The sequence below is a fragment of the Bubalus bubalis genome, chromosome 10, assembly GCF_019923935.1.
Source record: "Bubalus bubalis isolate 160015118507 breed Murrah chromosome 10, NDDB_SH_1, whole genome shotgun sequence".
Lineage (NCBI taxonomy): Eukaryota > Metazoa > Chordata > Mammalia > Artiodactyla > Bovidae > Bubalus > Bubalus bubalis.
In genome coordinates, this window is record NC_059166.1 from 31,129,672 (window position 1) to 31,148,374 (window position 18,703).

An 18,703-nucleotide genomic window follows, 5' to 3' on the forward strand; every position below is an offset into this window, starting at 1 on the left:
TGATGTCACTGAGGGTCAGGAATGGTCAGCATCATCATCCCTTAGGTTCCAGTTGATCTTTAACATTGAAACAGAACTGGGGGTCTTTAAAGACTTTGATTAACATAGCAAAAATATCTTTGCTATTGTTACTTCTCTTGCCTGAAAACAATGGTTTGTTCTTGCATTCTTTCATTCTATTAGGATGGTTAATTACTGAGACCTGTTAAAGGACAAGTGTTACAGTGAGGCTTACATCACAAAGAGGCTTATGCCAAAAAATGGCTTCTCTTAAGTCAAGAAAGCCCTGCCTGATCTCTTTCTGGGACCCCCTACCCTATCTGCTTATAGTACTAGCTTCTATCCAGTAGTAGCCTCTAGCCTCTACACCTGGTCCAAGCCAGGCATATCTAGGTCACTTTTGATCCCTCTGTTGCCTTCTTATTCTTTTTTTTTAAATAGTGCAATTTGGTAATGCATTTCATGTCCTTTGGGACTTCCCTGGTGACTCACAGTAAAGAATAAAGGAGACCCAGTTTCGATCCCTGGGTTGGGAAGATCCTGTGGAGAAGGAAATGGCAACCCACTCCAGTATTCTTGCCTGGAAAGTCCATTGGACAGAGGAGCCTGGTGGGCTATAGTCCATGGGGTTGCAAAGAGTCAGAGAGTGACTAACACTTTGATGTCCTTTTAATTTTTAAAATTTATTTGGCCACACCCTATAGCATGTGGGATCTTAGTACCCTGAGCAGGGTTCAAACTTGTGCCCCCCGTGTCAGAAGCATGTAGTCTTAACCGCTGAACCACCAGGGATGTCCCTCTTCTCCTTCTTGACCCACACATCAATTGGCCTCTGTGTTAGTGTTCCAAGCCTTCTCTTACAAAGTACCACAAACGAGGTGGCTTAAAGCAACAGAGATTTATTAGAAGTCTAAAATCAAGGTGTCATCAGGGCCATGCTCTCTGTGAAGATCTAGCGGAGACTCTATTCGCACCTTTCTCTTAGTTTCCGGTCATCTCGGCATCCTTGACTGGCAGATGAATCACTCTACTCTCTGCCTCTGTTACGATGTGGTGTTCTCTTGTGGGGGAGGGCAAACTTCCCCTCTTTCCCTTCTTTGTTCTTTTGCTGGCGTTAAAAATGACACAAGGCAGATTAATAGGAAAAAAATCAAATTTATTATGTATGCATGAGGAATTTGCATAACGGTGAAGAATTTTGACGACAGCAAGGTAAGGCAAAGAATACTTTTCTGGACTAAGGAGTGTTACTGAGTCCAAGCTTGCTCTGCTTGCCACACGACAGGCCGATTAATCTGAGAGATGAGATGTGAAGGCAAGGAAGAGACTTTAATCGGGGAGCCAGCAGACCGAGAAGATGGCAGAATAGTGCCTCAAAATAACCATCTTATTGGGGTCTGGATGCCAGATTCTTTTATAGATTAGAGAGAAAGTAGCAAATAGGGACTAAAGTCAAAAGGCAGAATAGAGGCGGAGATGCAGTGGGGAAGTAAAGTGAAAGGGTCTTCAGTCTTGCAAAACATCTCCAAGGGAATGTCCAGCCTTCAGAAGGGGTGTGTTAATCTCTTCTATTCACAGGTGACCAGGACAAACTCTCTCTCTATGAGCTGAACAAAGGCACTTCAGTTTACAGTCAGCAGAGGACAGGGTCCTCCAGGCAGCCATGGAGTATAATTATAATAAAGAAAGCAAGTCAAAGAAACAGTTTCCAACATGGAATCAGAATTGCTTCCTCCCTGCAACAGAAGTAGATCCCCTGGAGAAGGGAATGGCTACCCACTCCAGTATTCTTGCTTGGAAAATTTCATGGACAGGGAGCCTGGCAGGCTACAGATCGTAAAGAGTTGGACATGACTGAGGAACTAACAGTGAAAGACTTTACTGTTTGGGGGCTCCAAAATCACTGTAGATGGTGACTGCAGCCATGAAATTAAAAGACGTTTGCTCCTTGGAAGAAAAGCTATGACCAACCTAGACATCATATTAAAAAGTAGAGATTTACCAACAAAGATCCATCTAGTCAAAGCTATGGTTTTTCCAGTAGTCATGTATGGATGTGAGAGTTGAACTATAAAGAAAGCTGAGTGCCAAAGAATTGATGCTTTTGAACTATGGTGTTGGAGAAGACTCTTGAGAGTCCCTTGGACTGCAAGAAGATAGTCAATCCTAAAGGAAATCAGTGCTGAATATTCGTTGGAAGGACTGATACTGAGGCTGAAACTCCAATACTTTGGCCACCTGATGCTAAGAACTGACTCTGGAAAGAGTCACAAGAACTGACTTTGGAAAAGACCCTGATGCTAGGAAAGATTGAAGACAGGAGGAGAAGGGGACAACAGAGGATGAGATGGTTGGATGGCATCACCGACTCAATGGACATGAGTTTGAGTAAGCTCTGGGAGCTGATGATGGACAGGGAAGCCTGGCGTGCTGCAGTCCATGGGGATGCAAGGAGTCAGACACAACTGAGCTACTGAACTGGACTGAACTGAGCAACTAACACTTTCATTTTCACAAAGTTATTCACAGGAAGATAAAAAGAGTTAATGTAAACGAATGTTTGTGGGCCCTTCAAAGACAATGAGGCACGGAGAGGACTTGGATCAAATGGGCTTCACCAGGTTCCTCCCTGTCCCCCACACCTGACATTAATACTTTACTGTAGTTGTCTATGGGGACTTCCCTGATGGCTCAGTGGGTAAAGAATCTGTCTGTGATGTAAGAGACTCAGGAGATGCGGGTTCAGTCCCTGAGTCGGGAAGATCCCCTGGAGGAGCAAATGGCAACCCTATTCCAGTATTCTTGCCTGGAGAATCCCATGGACAGGGGAGCCTGGTGGACTACAATCTACAGGGTCTCAAAGCTCCTCCTGGCACAGGCCTCCTGTCTTACATTCTTCAAGGCAGTTAGGATTCCTCCAAAGGAGGAGAAACTCCGAAGGTTTTCCCTGAGTCTTCTGGATCGCTGTCATTTTCAGCTTGAAATGTGCATGCTAGAGCAGCATACCGTGGGGCGGCCAGCCCTGAACCCATTACTTCCCTGTGCTTGTGTCTTTTCTCCTCTTTTCATAAGAACTCCAGTCGTATTGGGTTAAGATCCCACGCTAACTGGATATGATCTTATTCACTACCTGGATGACTCCCTGTGTCCTTCCCTGAGCCTGCCTTCCATTTCTGGAGAATGGATGTGGGGCTGAGGGTCAGGGCTCTTCTCGGCCAACCTTTTAGAAGGCTGAAGGGAGTCCGGGCAGCTCCTCAGCAGCTGTGTTTACAATGTGCGTCTTTGGAACTTTAGCCATTCAAGACTAAGGGAGAGAATTCAGGCAGCATTCTGTTACATAAACGTCACAAATGTGCGGGGGACATGGAAACATGTCTCCAAGGGCATGTTCACACTGTTCCTCTGGGAGGTGAAACATTTTGGCTTCTTTCCTATCCCCCATGCACATGCATGGACCACTTATTACACAGCTTTATACTGCTTAACTTTTGAAAACAACCTTTTCTACTTTTATATATACAAAAATTTAAACATGAATAACTCTCTTCTGGGAAGCTCCCTTTTACTAAACTGTGGAAAGCAAGTGTATCAAAACAGCTAAAGACTTCCTTTCAAACCTCCTCCCCACCCAACTTAAAAATTATTTCCTGAATGTGTGTTCTATGGTTACCTTTGGAATAGAATATATTATCTAACTTTCTTTGTTTTGAAATTCCAAAGACCTTGTACCTATTCCCAAATAGGACATGCTAAAGGCAGGAAGGCAGGAAGACAGAAAGGAAGGGAGGAAAGAAGAAAGGAAGGAGGGAGGGAGGGGGTGGGAAGGAAAGGAAGGTAGGAGGGAGGGGGCACGGGGAAGGAAGAAAAGAAGGAAAGCAGGATAGGAATTAATTTAATGACAATGGGACCCTCAGGACTGAGCAGAAGGGAGCTGGGCTCTCATTCTCAGCTTTAACTTTACACTAAAGAGTTTATTGTTATTTAAATTTATTTTGCAAAGAGTCTGTTGCAAGCCAGATTCTTAGCTCAATAAGGAAGCACCTGTCTGATTAAAGCCTCCAAGACCTCTGAGCTTGTCTGTCTCCTCAGAGGTAGCACAGAGAACTCTTTGAGGTTTTATTATGAAATTATGAACAAGGGCTATCTGTATCCAAACCGTCTATTATACTTCAAGAGGTGGTCAAGAGTTTGAGAGTGGCAGAGAGTGATCCAGAACTGCAGACTTCTGGCCTGGAATCCAGTCCTGGACTCTGTTTTGCTGGCTGGTCTTGGGTTCATACTCTCCTTTGAGCCTGAGCTCCAGGAAAGCTGCTGTTCTAAGGCTTTCTTCTCAAAGAATTTAACTAAACTGTGAATTTAAAAACCAAGAGCTAATGAGCACAGAACAACCTAGCAACATACATGTCTAATAAAAATAGAAAAATTATGCAACTGCACGAGTATCCACAGATTTGCAAATTAAACAAGTAATACAACTTGCCACCTATAAGCCTAATGGATATTAAAAAAAAAAAAAGAACAAAATCTGATGACTAAGGGATCAAGCCTTCTTATATACTACTGCTATGGTTTAATTGGGACAAAACTTTTAGAGTGTAATTTTTCAACCTGTATACACGTGTGCATAAGTTTGAATCAGCCGTAACACTTTTAGGAGTTTATTTCAGAAAATGCTTTAAATATGCACAATGATTTAGCTACATGCTGCTTCCTACAGCCTTATTTAGAAGAATGAAAACCTGCACGTAAGCTATCAGTTCAGTTCAGTCGCTCATTCGTGTCGGACTATTTGTGACCCCATGGACTGCAGCATGCCAGGCTTCCCTGTCCATCACAACCTCCTGGAGCTTCCTCAAACTCATATCCTTCGATCGGTGATGCCATCCAACCATCTCATCCTCTGTCATCCCCTTCTCCTCCCGCCTTCAATATTTCCCAGCATCAGGGTCTTTTCCAATGAGTCAGTTCTTCGCATCAGGTGGCCAAAGTACTAGAGTTTCAGTCTCAGCATCAGTCCTTCCAATGTATATTCAGGACTGATTTCCTTTAGGGTTGACTGGTTTGATCTCCTTGCAGTCCAAGGGACTCTCAAGGGTCTTCTCCAACATCACAGTTCAAAAGCATCAATATTTTGGCACTCAGCTTTCTTTATAGTGCAACTTGCACATCCATACATGACTGCTGGAAAAACCATAGCTTTGATTAGACGGACCTTTGTTGGCAAAGTAATGTCTTTGCTTTTTAATATGGTGTCTAGGTTGGTCATAGCTTTTCTTTCAAAGAGCAAGTGTCTTTTAATTTCATAGCTGCAGTCACCATCTCCAGTGATTTTGGAGCCCAAAAAGATAAAGTCTGTCACTGTTGCCATTGTTTCCCCATCTATTTGCCATGAAGTGATGGGACCGGATGCCATGATCTTCATTTTTTGAATGTTGAACCATAGTTTATAAAATGCAACTCAACCATTAAAATGAATGTTGTGATTACTGCCCTTCCAATGCTGCTCTGTATGGCCCAGGGAGTCTAATGCTATGGTCTTATGAAGGATGAAGGTAGGGGGTTCCTAGCCTGTCACATCCTTTTCCAACCAGAAAAGCTAGATGTGAGAGCTACTGCTAGAACAAAAGATGAGTTTTAATACAGCAAAAGATGTTTGTGGTATAATATGAAAACAAAAAGGCAATGCAGCAGTGTGAACACTGTTAAAGAGAAAACCACATTAATACTTGCCCTTATTGCAGCTTCCATCTTCTCCAGAAACGTCATCTTAATCAACCAATCTGGAATGTTCTGGTCAGCACTAATGAGGTGATCCGTCATGCAAGTCTTCTCCATTAACCTCCCCACCTCCACTCTGAGGAAGAAGAGGCAACTGGCAGGCAATTAGCATGCTGCAGTCTATGGGGTTTCAGAGAGTCAATTTACCTGTGTATCCATACAGTGGAATAGAATTTAACAGAAAAAAAAAAGAGTAAAATATGTGTACTGTGACATAGATGAATAGCAAAAACATTATGCTCAATGAAAAAAAAAAAGCCAGATACAAAAGATGACATGTTATGTGATTCTATTTATATGAAATATCCAGAAAAGGCAAAGCTCTAAGAACAAAAAGTAGATTAGTGGTGGGCAGGGTGGAGGGGAGAGGACACAGTGGGCAAAGCAGATTAACAGTAAATGTGTTACAAGGATGGAAAAGTTCTAAAATACTCCCTGGGTGTACTCCCTTTCTCACCACAGACCTTCCCGTGAGCACACCAACTGGATTCTGTCCCAGATTTGCTAGTTAATGGTGTGGCTTCTGAGAAATAAGAGACACAGTCCTGACTAATTTTGGCTGAAAGAAAGTGCAACAGCCACAAACAGATAGCCCCCAAAAGACACAAAAGACAGCCCCCAAAAGAATAAAAACAGATCTTTCCTCTGTCCAATGTGATTACTTCTGAGCAGAACTCTTACTTGCTATTTGTTAATCAGTTAGTAAGTTAAAACCCTTGCCATTTTCTTCTCCCTGCAAAAAAGTCCTGGCCCACAAATAATCCTTTCTTTTTCTAATAGTTCCCTGTCCTATCCTTCTCTCTCTACAAATGTTCCAGTTTGTACAGCTTCTCAGAGAGCTCTTCCAGTTGCTCAATGGGATACTGCCTCATTCATGAATTGTTGAATTAAGCCAATTTCATTTTCAATTTTACTTGGTTGCATTTTGTTTTTAACAATACCGTAAATCTACATTTTTGGTGGCCTGATGGTTTGGGGGTTTTCCTCTCCAGTTTTCCCTTCCTAAAGCATTTCTCTCTCCCAAGAGAGGCAGGGCACATACAAAGCATAACAGAAGAGAGTTCTTATAATGGAACTCAAAGTGGGAAAAGAGAGGAAATGAGAATGATAGAGACAGAGGGAAAGAGAGAGAATGAGGGGGTGGGGCTTTCAAGCACACTATTCTATTTCATATAAATAGAATCACATAACATATTGTACGTTGTATCTGGCTTTTTTTTTTTTAATTGAGCATAATGGTTTTGCTGTTCATCCATACCACAGTACATATATTTTACTCTTTTTTTTTTTCTGTTAATTTCTATTCCACTGTATGGATACACAGGTAAATTGACTCTCTGTGACCCCATAGACTCCAGCATGCTGGCTTCCCTGTTTTTCACTATCTCCCAGAGTTTGCTCAAACTCAGTTCCATTGAGTGGTGGTGGTTTAGTCGCTAAGTTGTGTCCAACGCTTGCGATTCCATGGACTGGAATTGTGATTCCAGGCTCCTCTGTCTATGGAATTCTCCAGGCAAGAATACTGGAGTGGGTTACCATTTCATTCTCCGGGGGATCTTCCCAACCCAGGAAACGAACCTGAGTTTCCTGTATTGCAGGAAGATTCTTTATTGACTGAGCTACGAGGGAAGCCCACTGAGCAGATGATGCCATCTGATCATCTAATCCTCTGCCGCCCCTTTCTCCCTTTGCCTTCAGTGTTTTCCAGTATCAGCATCTTTTCCAGTGAATCAGCTCTTCACATTAGGTGGCCAAAGTATTGGAGCTTCAGCTTCAGCAACATATTAAACAATTAATCAATCAGTTAACCCATTTATTATTTATGGATTGTCTACATCGTGGAACCATGTCTAATGGATTCGTTTCTCAATTCTTGTTAATCTAGATGTCTCTGGGGCCTTAACACTGTTATTGCCTCCCTCAGGCTTTGGGTCAGGATCACTTTCTTTCCCCTGAAGTACCTTCTTTTTGGTGAGGATGGGGTGTATATCCTTTTCTTTTTTTAAATTTTAAGCTTTCCTGTATTGTGGGCCTCTCTTGGTTTAATATTGAGAGTTATTTTAAGTTATTATATATGCCTTGATTCAGAAAAGTGTTGCAGAGTCAGATTCCTCTTCGGCTTTTGTGTATACATTTGTGATCTTGAAAACCCTTCTTTTTTTACTTATGTGTCTTTTGTACATTCAGGACATCTATTCACATCTTAGTGTCATTTCGTCCTGTGTCTGATTGCCAGGTGAGTCATCTTAAAACCCAGTTCTTATCATTTTATTTTCCTTCCCAGAAATCTTCAATGCTTTTCAATGGCTTACAGGAACAAGCTCAAACTCCTTATTCTTGCATTTATGAAATCATTTAATCATGTCTCAACTTCCCTTTCCTGCCTTATCTCACTCTATTCTCCTAAAAAGTCTTACTCAGGTTAAGTTGATCTTCCTGTTGTTTATTAGCACATTGCATTTCATTTTCTTTAAAAATAAAGAATTTTAACATGTTTTCTGCCTCTATTTTTTATGTTTGCTCCATTTATCCCCATCATCCTTGAATGTTATCTGAATTCTAGCAATTTTTCCAGATGTAACTCCAGAAATCTTTTTTCCATAAAACCTTCTCTGGTCCCCTGCCTGCAGCCCTGGTTCTCAAAGCAATCAGGTCCTTTTCACTCTGGGGCCTACGTTGTTTGCTGATTAGCCTGATTTTTTTTATTTTTTATAGTTGCCATTTATGTTTGTATGTTTTCATGCCAATTCTCCACAATGAGAGATCAGGAATGTATATTACACTGTGCATGTCTGTGTGGTCAGTCGCTTCAGTCATGTCTGACTCTTTGCTACCCCATGGACTACAGCCTGCTGGACTCCTCTGTTCATAGGATTCTCAGGCAAGAATACTGGAGTGGGTTGCCATGCCCTCCTCCAGGGGATTGTCCCATCCCAGGGATTAAACCTGTGACTTCTGCATTGCAGGTGCATTCCTCACACACTGAGCCCCCTGGGAAGCCTGTCTTACACTGTATATACCCCTCAGTATTGAAAATGCCTTGTGTGAAATTGCACTCATCAGACACAGGGTTTTCTCCATGTGGTAGAATTCTAGAGCTGGATGGAGATTTGGAGACCTGACAAGCTGGTTGATCGATTAATGGAGTCTGAACTAAAGAACACTTTAAACTTTTGAACCTAGCTATATACTCAAAATAATCAATTTTGATTAAGTGGTTTTATTAGTATGTATTATTGAGGTTGATTTATAAAGAAAGACGTATAGCATGCATGAACAGTTTGATACAGAAGTATATCTAAGTGAAGTGAAGTGAAGTGAAAGTCGCTCAGTTGTATCTGACTCTGCGATCCCATGGACTAGCCCGCCAGGCTCCTCTGTCCATGGGATTTCCCAGGCAAGAATACTGGAGTGGGTTGCTATTTCCTCCTCCAGGGAAGTATATCTAAGACATGGCTAAAATTAACCTGTGGAGCAATCTTTCCACAGTCTGATGGTCTTGTCAAAGTTTAAAGGTTCAGCTTCTGATTAAGACTAATGCTCCGGATTTTGTATTCAGTGAAACCTCAGACGCCACCATTCCTCATGATTTGTGTTATCACATGCAGCACCATAATATCCCAGCAGGTGGCGCTGCTTCTCTGCAGAAGTTTTTTTTGATGGGTTCATCAGCCTTCCTCTCACACAACATTGCTACTGCAGAGGCCAGACCCTAAGAAACAATTTGAATATTTTACCTTAGTGGAGGGGCTTTCCTGGTGGCTCAGCAGTAGAGAATCTGCCTGCCAAAGCAGGTGACACGGGTTTGATCCCTGGGTCGGGAAGATCCTCTGGAGAAGGAAATGGCAACCCACTCCAATATTGTTGACTGGGAAATCCCATGGACAGGAGTTTTGCGGGCTACAGTCTGTTGGTTTGCAGAGAGTCAAACATAACTCAGTGACCAAACAACAACAACCTTAGGGGAAATAGGAATTGCTTCCATTTCTTATATAATCCCTGATAAACAAGGATATCAAAAAGTCAGGTTTTAAAAAATGATTTTCATTTGAACATTTCTGACCTTGAAAGACCAGTTTCCTCATTATTATCCTCAAACACTTCAGGTCTTTCGGATCTTGTAACCAGTTGAGGAGACCGAGAGGACTTGAGAAGACCGTCTAGGATCTTACGGCCCAGATTCCTGGGCCAGATTGGAAGCAAAGGCAGAGCCAGGAGGCAAACCCAGGTCTCCCGTCAGTCGCCTTCGCGGTCCCATCCTGTCCGGGCTGTGGGTGTGCATCAGCTACGCCTTGCCACCAAGTGAAACGTGACAACGCCAGTATCCACTTCATGCTCAGGAGTTACCAGGGGCGTCCCCAAATAGGAGTGTGCGTGTCTCTGTATGTATGTGTGTGTGTGTGTGTGTGTGAGAGACAGAGAGCGGGAAAAGGATTCTGTGTAATAATTTTATTACTCTCTTTGCAGCACCTTACTTGGGGTAAGCCCTCCCTTTTTTTTGAATGAATGAAGGATGGAAGGAAATGAAGAAAGAAAGGAAGGAAAGCTACAGGAGAGGGAAGGGAGGAAAGGAAGAAAAGAACAGAAAGAAGTAAGGGAAAGGGAACAGAAAAGGAGAAGGAGGGGGCTGGAGACGGGGAGCTCAGAGACTTGTAGCATCGCTAACCACCCACCGCGTCTGATAGATGTGGAGATGATTCACGCTCCTTTAGAGCACTCTGAAGAAATAGGATGGAAAACATTTTCTGGCCAACTGGGTTATTTTATTAGCTCTTATTTCATTCTGTTTTGCTGCGGGCAATAAATTAAAAGGTGAATTCAGCGGTGTGTAGATCTCAAGGAGGATAAATCTCCACCGGCCGCTGTGTCACATCCAGCAGCCGCAGCAGCCATTAGGCCGCTTCCTGAGTCCCGTCTGCAGACATTACGGAAACTGCCCATTCATGACAGCAGATGGGACATGGAAGTTTTGGGGAACAAGTCCATATTCAAAGTCAGAAAAATTCCAGGAAACCCAAACACATGGTTTTATTAAATTCACGTCTCAAAGGAGAATTATCGCTCTACATGGAAGCAGAGCGTAAGAGCTGTGGCCCAAGACAGGAAACACAGCCTCTCCTGTTTCTGACTCAAGCACGAAGTATTCGCTTTTCTTTCTTGTGATTTATCTCATTCTAGAGGCAAAGCCCAAATGTCTCGGATTTTATTTCTGTGATTTTTTCCTTTAGACCCAGCCCCTCCTTAGGGATTTTATGTTTTATGATATATATCTCACTTGACCTGGTTAGCCATCAAAACTCATCTATTCTGTATTCCATTCTTAATCTTGCTAGCTGACTAAACAAATTAATCTGAAGTGATAATTCTTATCTTAGAGGACACATGTCATTTAAAAAACCATTTTTATTGAAATATAGGTGGTTTACAATATTATGTTAGTTTTGGGAACACACCAAAGTGATTTAAACTGGGACTTACCTGGTGGCTCAGATGGTAAAGCGTCTGCCTACAATGCGGGAGACCCAGGTTCAATCCCTGGATCGGGAAGATCTCCTGGAGAAGGAAATGGCAACCCACTCCAGTACTCTTGCCTGGAAAATTCCATGGACGGAGGAGCCTGGTAGCCTACACTCCACGGGGTCGCAAAGAGTCAGACACGACTGAGTGACTTCAATGTCAATGTCAAATATAAACTGAATCAATTATGTATAATCAATTATAAGTGAATCAGTTAATATTATTTTTCAGATTCTTTTCCATTATAGGTTATTACAAGATAATTGAATGTAGTTCCCTGTGCTATACAGTAGGTCTTTGTTATCTACTCTACATAAAATAGTTTGTATATTTTAATACCAAACTCCTAATTTATCCCTCCTTCTTGTTTCCCCTATGGTAACCATAAGTTTGTTTTCTATGTTTCTAAGTCTGTTTTGTCACTAAATTCATTTGTATCATTTTTTAAGTTTCCACATATAAGCAATATCATATGATATTTGTCTTTCTCCGTTGGACTTACTTCACCTAATATAATAATGTGACTTGCCAGGCGCTATATTGTCATGGACTAAGTCACAAAGACCATGGGAAGGTGTGATTTGCCAGGCAGTATGATGTCATGGAGCCCAACCTAGGCAGCATATTAAAAAACAAAGACATTACTTTGCCAACAAAAGTCCATCTAGTCAAAGCTTTGGTGTTTCCTGTGGTCATGTGTGGATGTGAGAGTAGGGCTATAAAGAAAGCTCAGCGCTGAAGAATTGATGCTTTTGAACTGTGGTGTTGGAGAAGACTCTTGGGAGTCCCTTGGACTGTAAGGAGATCAAACCAGTCCATCCTAAAGGATATGGGTACTGACTATTCATTGGAAGGACTGATGCTGAAGCTGAAACGCCAGTACTTTGGCCACCTGATGCGAAGAACTGACTCACTGGAAAAGACTCTGATGCTGGGAAAGATTGAAGGCAAGAGGAGAGGGGGACGACAGAGGATGAGATGGTTGGATGGCATCACCAACTTGATGGACATGAATTTGAGCAGGCTCCGTAAGTTGGTGATGGACAGCGAAGCTGGTGTGCTGCTGTCCATGGGGTCACAAAGAGTCAGACATGACTGAGCGACTGAAGTGCACTGAGCTGATGTTGTCATGGGCCAAGTCACAAGGCCATGGGAAGGTGTGTCTGTGTCTTTACAGAAGACACAGGCAAGCGGTCTGTGTCTCTGCCTCTGCCTGATGACGTGCAAAGGACTGAGTGCTGCAGGAGATCTGTGGGAGGCAGCAGGGGAGAGGGTGGTGTTCAGGGTTGGTAAAAAGATAGACTGCAGCCAGTGGCAGCTGCCCAGGCTGAGCGACAGAGAAGGGAAGGAATCAAAAGTGGCTTCTAGTTTTATTTTAGAAACTCAGTAGGTAGAATGAAGTGTACAAGGGAGTGTAGTCACAGGGGAGCCACGGTTATGCAAAAATGTGTGTATAAGAAAATCTGAATGTGTTGAGGAATGAGGATGGTATATTTTCAGTGTAGGGGATGAAGGGCTTTGAGCCTAAAGACAGGCAAGCTTCAGGTGACCTCACTGTTACCAAGGAATACAATACATGCTACAACTTTTATTTGTTTTTCTGGCACACGTAAGGTTTATTTTAAACATCTTAAGGACAGAGTTTCACCATAATTATAAAAATGACATACAGAATCAACAGATTTATATCACTTATACTTCTAAATGCAGAGACCAAGGAACCATTTACACATTGTCTAAAATTAAAATAAAATTAAAAATGAATTCAAGCTTGAAAGATGAGGTCATTTACCTAATCTTAAAATGCAGGCATGAAGACCTCTTGAGCTATACACATTCATTCAAACTGTACTCATGATAGAAAACATAAACACGGCAACACTTCCCAAAAAATCACAAGCATATTGGCTATAATTATTTTGTTATAATCATTGTTCCTATATTTTTGAGAATTTTTATGTTTTAAAAGACTAGTAACAATGTTTTCAGTTCAGTTCATTTCAGTCGCTCAGTCGTGTCCGACTCTTTGCGACTCCATGAATTGCAGCACGCCAGGCCTCCCTGTCCAGCACCAACCCGCAGAGTTCACCCAGACTCATGTTCATCGAGTCAGTGATACCATCCAGCCATCTCATCCTCTGTCGTCCCCTTCTTCTCCGGCCCCCAATCCCTCCCAGCATCAGAGTCTTTTCCAATGAGTCAACTCTTTGCATGAGGTGGCCAAAGTACTGGAGTTTCAGCTTTAGCATCATTCCTTCCAAAGAATACCCAGGACTGATCTCCTTTAGGATGGACTGGTTGGATCTCCTTGCAGTCCAAGGGACTCTCAAGAGTCTTCTCCAACACCACAGTTCAAAGGCATCAATTCTTCAGTGCTCAGCTTTCTTCACAGTCCAACTCTCACATCCATACATGACCACTGGAAAAACCGTAGCCTTGACTAGACGGACCTTTGTTGGCAAAGTAATGTCTCTGCTTTTGAATATGCTATCTAGGTTGGTCATAATTTTCCTTCCAAGGAGTAAGTGTCTTTTAATTTCATGGCACCATCTGAAGTGATTTTGGAGTCCAAAAAAATAAAGTCTGACACTGTTTCCACTGTTTCCCCATCTATTTCCCATGAAGTGATGGGACCAGATGCCATGATCTTCGTTTTCTGAATGTTGAGCTTTAAGCCAACTTTTTCACTCTCCTCTTTCACTTTCATCAAGAGGCTTTTGAGTTCCTCTTCACTTTCTGCCATAAGGGTGGTGTCATCTGCATATCTGAGGTTATTTATATTTCTCCCGGCAATCTTGATTCCAGCTTGTGCTTCTTCCAGCCCAGCGTTTCTCATGATGTACTCTGCAGAGAAGTTAAATAAGCAGGGTGACAATATACAGCCTTGACGTACTCCTTTTCCTATTTGGAACCAGTCTGTTGTCCCATGTCCAGTTCTAACTGTTGCTTCCTGACCTGCATATAGGTTTCTCAAGAGGCAGGTCAGGTCATCTGGTATTTCCATCTCTTGAAGAATTCCCCACAGTTTATTGTGATCCACACAGTCAAAGGCTTTGGCATAGTCAATAAAGCAGAAATAGATGTTTTTCTGGAACTCTCTTCCTTTTTCCATGATCCAGTGGATGTTGGCAATTTGATCTCTGGTTCCTCTGCCTTTTCTAAAACCAGCTCGAACATCTGGAAGTTCACAGTTCATGTATTGCTGAAGCCTGGCTTGGAGAATTTTGAGCATTACTTTGCTAACATGTGAGATGAGTGCAATTGTGCGGTAGTTTGAGCATTCCTTGGCATTGCCTTTCTTTGGGATTGGAATGAAAATTGACCTTTTCCAGTCCTGTGGCCACTGCTGAGTTTCCCAAATTTGCTGACATATTGAGTGCAACACTTTCACAGCATCATCTTCCAGGATTTGAAATAGCTCAACTGAAATTCCATCACCTCCAATAGCTTTGTTTGTAGTGCTGCTTTCTAAGGCCCACTTGACTTCACATTCCAGGATGTCTGGCTCTAGATGAGTGATCACACCATCATGATTATCTTGGTCATGAAGAATGTTTTCAGGCACTACAATTTATGACCATCAAGATAGTCTTCTAATGGGTCCACAGCATTCAGAGATTCAAGCTCAAGACACTTTGGGGTTTGGCATGTAAAACAGTCAGTCAGTTCAGTCACTCAGTTGTGTCTGACTCTTTGTGACCACATGGTCTGCAGCACTCCAGGCTTCCTTGTGCATTACCAACTCCCAGAGCGTGCTCAAACTCATGTCCATCCAGTCAGTGATGCCATCCAACCATCTCATTTTCCGTCATCCCCTTCTCCTCCTGCCTTCAATCTTTCCCAGCATCAGGGTCTTTTCCAGTGAGTCAGTTCTTTACATTAGGTGGCCAAAGTATTGGAGTTTCAGTCTCAGCAACAGTCCTTCCAACGAATATTCAGGACAGATTTCCTTTAGAGTTGATTGGTTTTATCTCCTTGCAGTCCAAGGGACTCTCAAGAGTCTTCTCCAACACCACAGTTCAAAAGCATCAATTCTTCAGCGCTCAGCTTTCTTTATAGTCCAACTCTCACATCTATGTAAGACCACTGGAAAAACCATAGCTTTGACTACATAGACCTTTGTTGGTAAAGTAATGTCTCTGCTTTTTAATATGGTTTCTAGGTTGGTCACAGCTTTTCTTCCAAGGAACAAGTGTTTTTTAATTTCATGGCTGCAGTCACCATCTGCAGTGATTTTTGAGCCCCCCCAAAATAAAGTCAGCCACTGTTTTCGTTGTCTCTCCACCTATAGTCATGAAGTGATGGGACCGGATGCCATGATCTTAACTTTCTGAATGTTGAGCTTTAAGCCAACCTTTTCTCTCCTCTGTCACTTTCATCAAAAGGCTCTTTAGTTCTTCTTCACTTTCTGCTATAAGGGTGGTGTCATCTGCGTATCTCAGGTTATTGATCTTTCTCCCAGCAGTCTTGATTCCAGCTTGTGCTTCATCCAGCCTGGCATTTTACAATTACTGTAAAACAGTAATAGGATTGAAACCTGGTTGAGAAGTAACTGTGATTGTTCTCAGAATTTGCAGTCCCTTCAAATACTGCATGGAACATACAACTGGAAAACCACCTCTGTTGGTACTGTTTGCTTCAATAGTGCATTTTATTTTACAACCACTAAAACTGCATGGTAGGCAAATAGACAGAAAACTGAAAACAAAGAAAAACAAAGAACGCAAGATAAAAAACCCTAAATATCTTTAACATGTAATTTTAGCTAGTTACATTGAACATTCTACTTGGAATAGCATGCAAAAAAGGATGGTCTGCTTTTAAGGTTTTCCTTTGAAGCTTTATGAGCACCCAGACATCACAGACAGGCGTGCACACACACCACACAATACAACAATACTCTAGCAGGTCAGTGAGAAAGGCCGATAAATTTTTTACAGAGATTCTTCTATGCAGAGATGTCTTTTGTTAAGTCCCACAATGATAATGTTGGAAATTCACATTGGATTCCAAGAACAAGAAACCAATTTTTAGATATCAGGAAAAGGCAAGCCATGCATGGAGATCTGAAACACAAGCCTAAATGAAGCCTGAAATACTCTGCTGTGGAGCAGAGTTAGTCATGGAGTCAGGAAGTGTGGTTTAATCCACCAAAAGAATAAAAGATGGGGAAAAAAATGGAAAAGGAACACCCTCTTTCCCCTTCCTTTACCCTAAAGGCAAGAAAAGGAACAATGATTAAAATAATAATAATAATCACATGTCACATTTGAGAGACTGGCCAATTACAAGGTATTAAATTTGCTAAAGGTCCTTGCAGAAAAACCACACACAGTTCAAGTCACTCAGTGATGACAGAGATGTTCTAACTGACACAACTTTCTGTGTGCTTCCAAAGAACTTGATTTTTCATCCTGAAGTCACCCTATGGTGTTTGTGTAGTGAACGCAGGACACTCACTCTCTGGGTCACATGTCTACTTGGGCTCCGGGAGCCAGTTCAGCCTTGAGATTCTCATGGAGGGGTTATTACAAGGGCCACCAGGAAAGCAGATGACATACATGCAGCATGACCTTGTTCAAGCAGGGAGGAGCATCTCAGACCTAGGTTGGGTTCTCACTGCGTGGAGAAGCTCTCCCCTGGCTGAAACCCAGGAGGCACTGGGCACACTGCAGAAAATGGGGTGCTGTATTTACGGGGTGCAAGGGGTTACCAGCCAAAAGCTCAAGACACAGCTTTCCTGCAGGCAGAAATGTGCATCATGCGAACCACTCACAGCCAGGCCTTGAAACTACAGAATCTCTAACACCAAGAGCAGCCACCGTGGATGTTGTAGGGACCTCTGATATTTGATTGACAGCCTACGTAGGCATTTCATCTTCCAACCAAATCTCAGGTCGGATTTCTAATTTCCCCAGGAGACTGGTTCCACATAATGCCTTTCTCTTAGCTTTCAAAATGCCAGGGCTCCTCCGAAACAAAGTGACAGATGGCCATTTCGCTGTGAGACCAACCACTTTTGAGATTCTATTTTGATTAAAACAACCTTGCAGAATAAGCCACACAAGGAGCCTGCGGCTGGAGGCTGGTGTCAGTTACATCTATGAGCCAGCGCAGGTGACTGACCCTGACAGGGCAGGGTCCACTCTGTGGAATGGATCCACATCAGCCGCATAGAGGCAGCAAGAAGACGCAGTGCCACTAAGATAGCAGAGGGTTTCTGCTGTTACTTGCCCAGACACTCTTCGTTAGGACAAGCCCAGGAGAAAAAGCCTTCTGACCATAATCATACCATCAGTAAAATAGGAATAAAAATAAAAAAGTGTCCCAGAAGATGTGTTAAAAAGCAACAAAACTATTCTTAAAGTTACATTTCTAATATTTGTGTTCTCCCAGGAACTTACCACATACACACAAACCACTGATGTACTACTGAATTTTAAATCATGTACTAAAATTCAAATTACTGATTTGTACAAATAATGGATGAAAAGTACTGACCAAAATACACCTGCATTTCACTGTGTGGACCAAATTAAAATACCTGGGCTTTGACCCCCAATCCCCCAATAAAGTAAAATATATTAAAAAAATGTAACCAAAAATGTAAATAAACATTTTGCAAAGCTTAGAATCAAAGTCAACATTTTACCCAGATTTCTAATGGTTAAATTCTAATGTGGGTCATTAATGGGTCACAATTTATTCTTGTTTGGACTTCCAGACTGAAAAGGTGCTTTGCAGTTATGACTTTCAAACCAAGCTGAATGTCCCGATGTGCTTTCTGTGCCCAAATTTAGTTTTAAACAAGCAGCAGTCATGTAACAAATATGACTGACTTCCTTCAAAAATTCCTGTTGAACTGGAGAAAATTATTTAACCCCCACTCCAATCCATAAAATCTTCCCTGGTGGCTCAGAGGTTAAAGCGTCTGCCTCCAATGCGGGAGACACAGGTTCGATCCCTGGGTCGGGAAGATCCTCTGGAGAAGGAAATGGTAACCCACTCCAGGATTCTTGCCTGGAGAATCCTATGGACAGAGAAGCCTGGTAGGCTACATTCCACAGGGTCGCAAAGAGTCAGACACAACTGAGCGACTTCACTCACTCACTCACTCCAGTCCATAAAGTACTGCCAATGAAGTGTGTGTCTGTGTGTGTGTACAGATCTGTGCGTGCATATATATATGTATCACACAGAGATAGAGAGGTATCTGTGTATATACTGTGTATACACAGTATATCTGTGTAGAGATATAGAGAGGCAAAAACACCAAACTGTGCTTGCATTGTGACAGCACAATAAGAGGATGTTAAGAGTGAAGGGGAAAGCAGATAAAATCTTTTAGTTTTATGTAACTGTGATCCTAGCTCAACTGTTTACCAAACTTGTCTATAACTCCCCTCCA

General features: G+C 42.3%; 1 long non-coding RNA gene across 3 annotated transcripts in view; it reads left to right on the forward strand.

The window, feature by feature from the left end:
- The window catches only part of LOC112587417, a 56,791-nt gene that overhangs the window by 13,334 nt on the left and 24,754 nt on the right, over positions 1 to 18,703 (forward strand). The window lies entirely within an intron of this gene.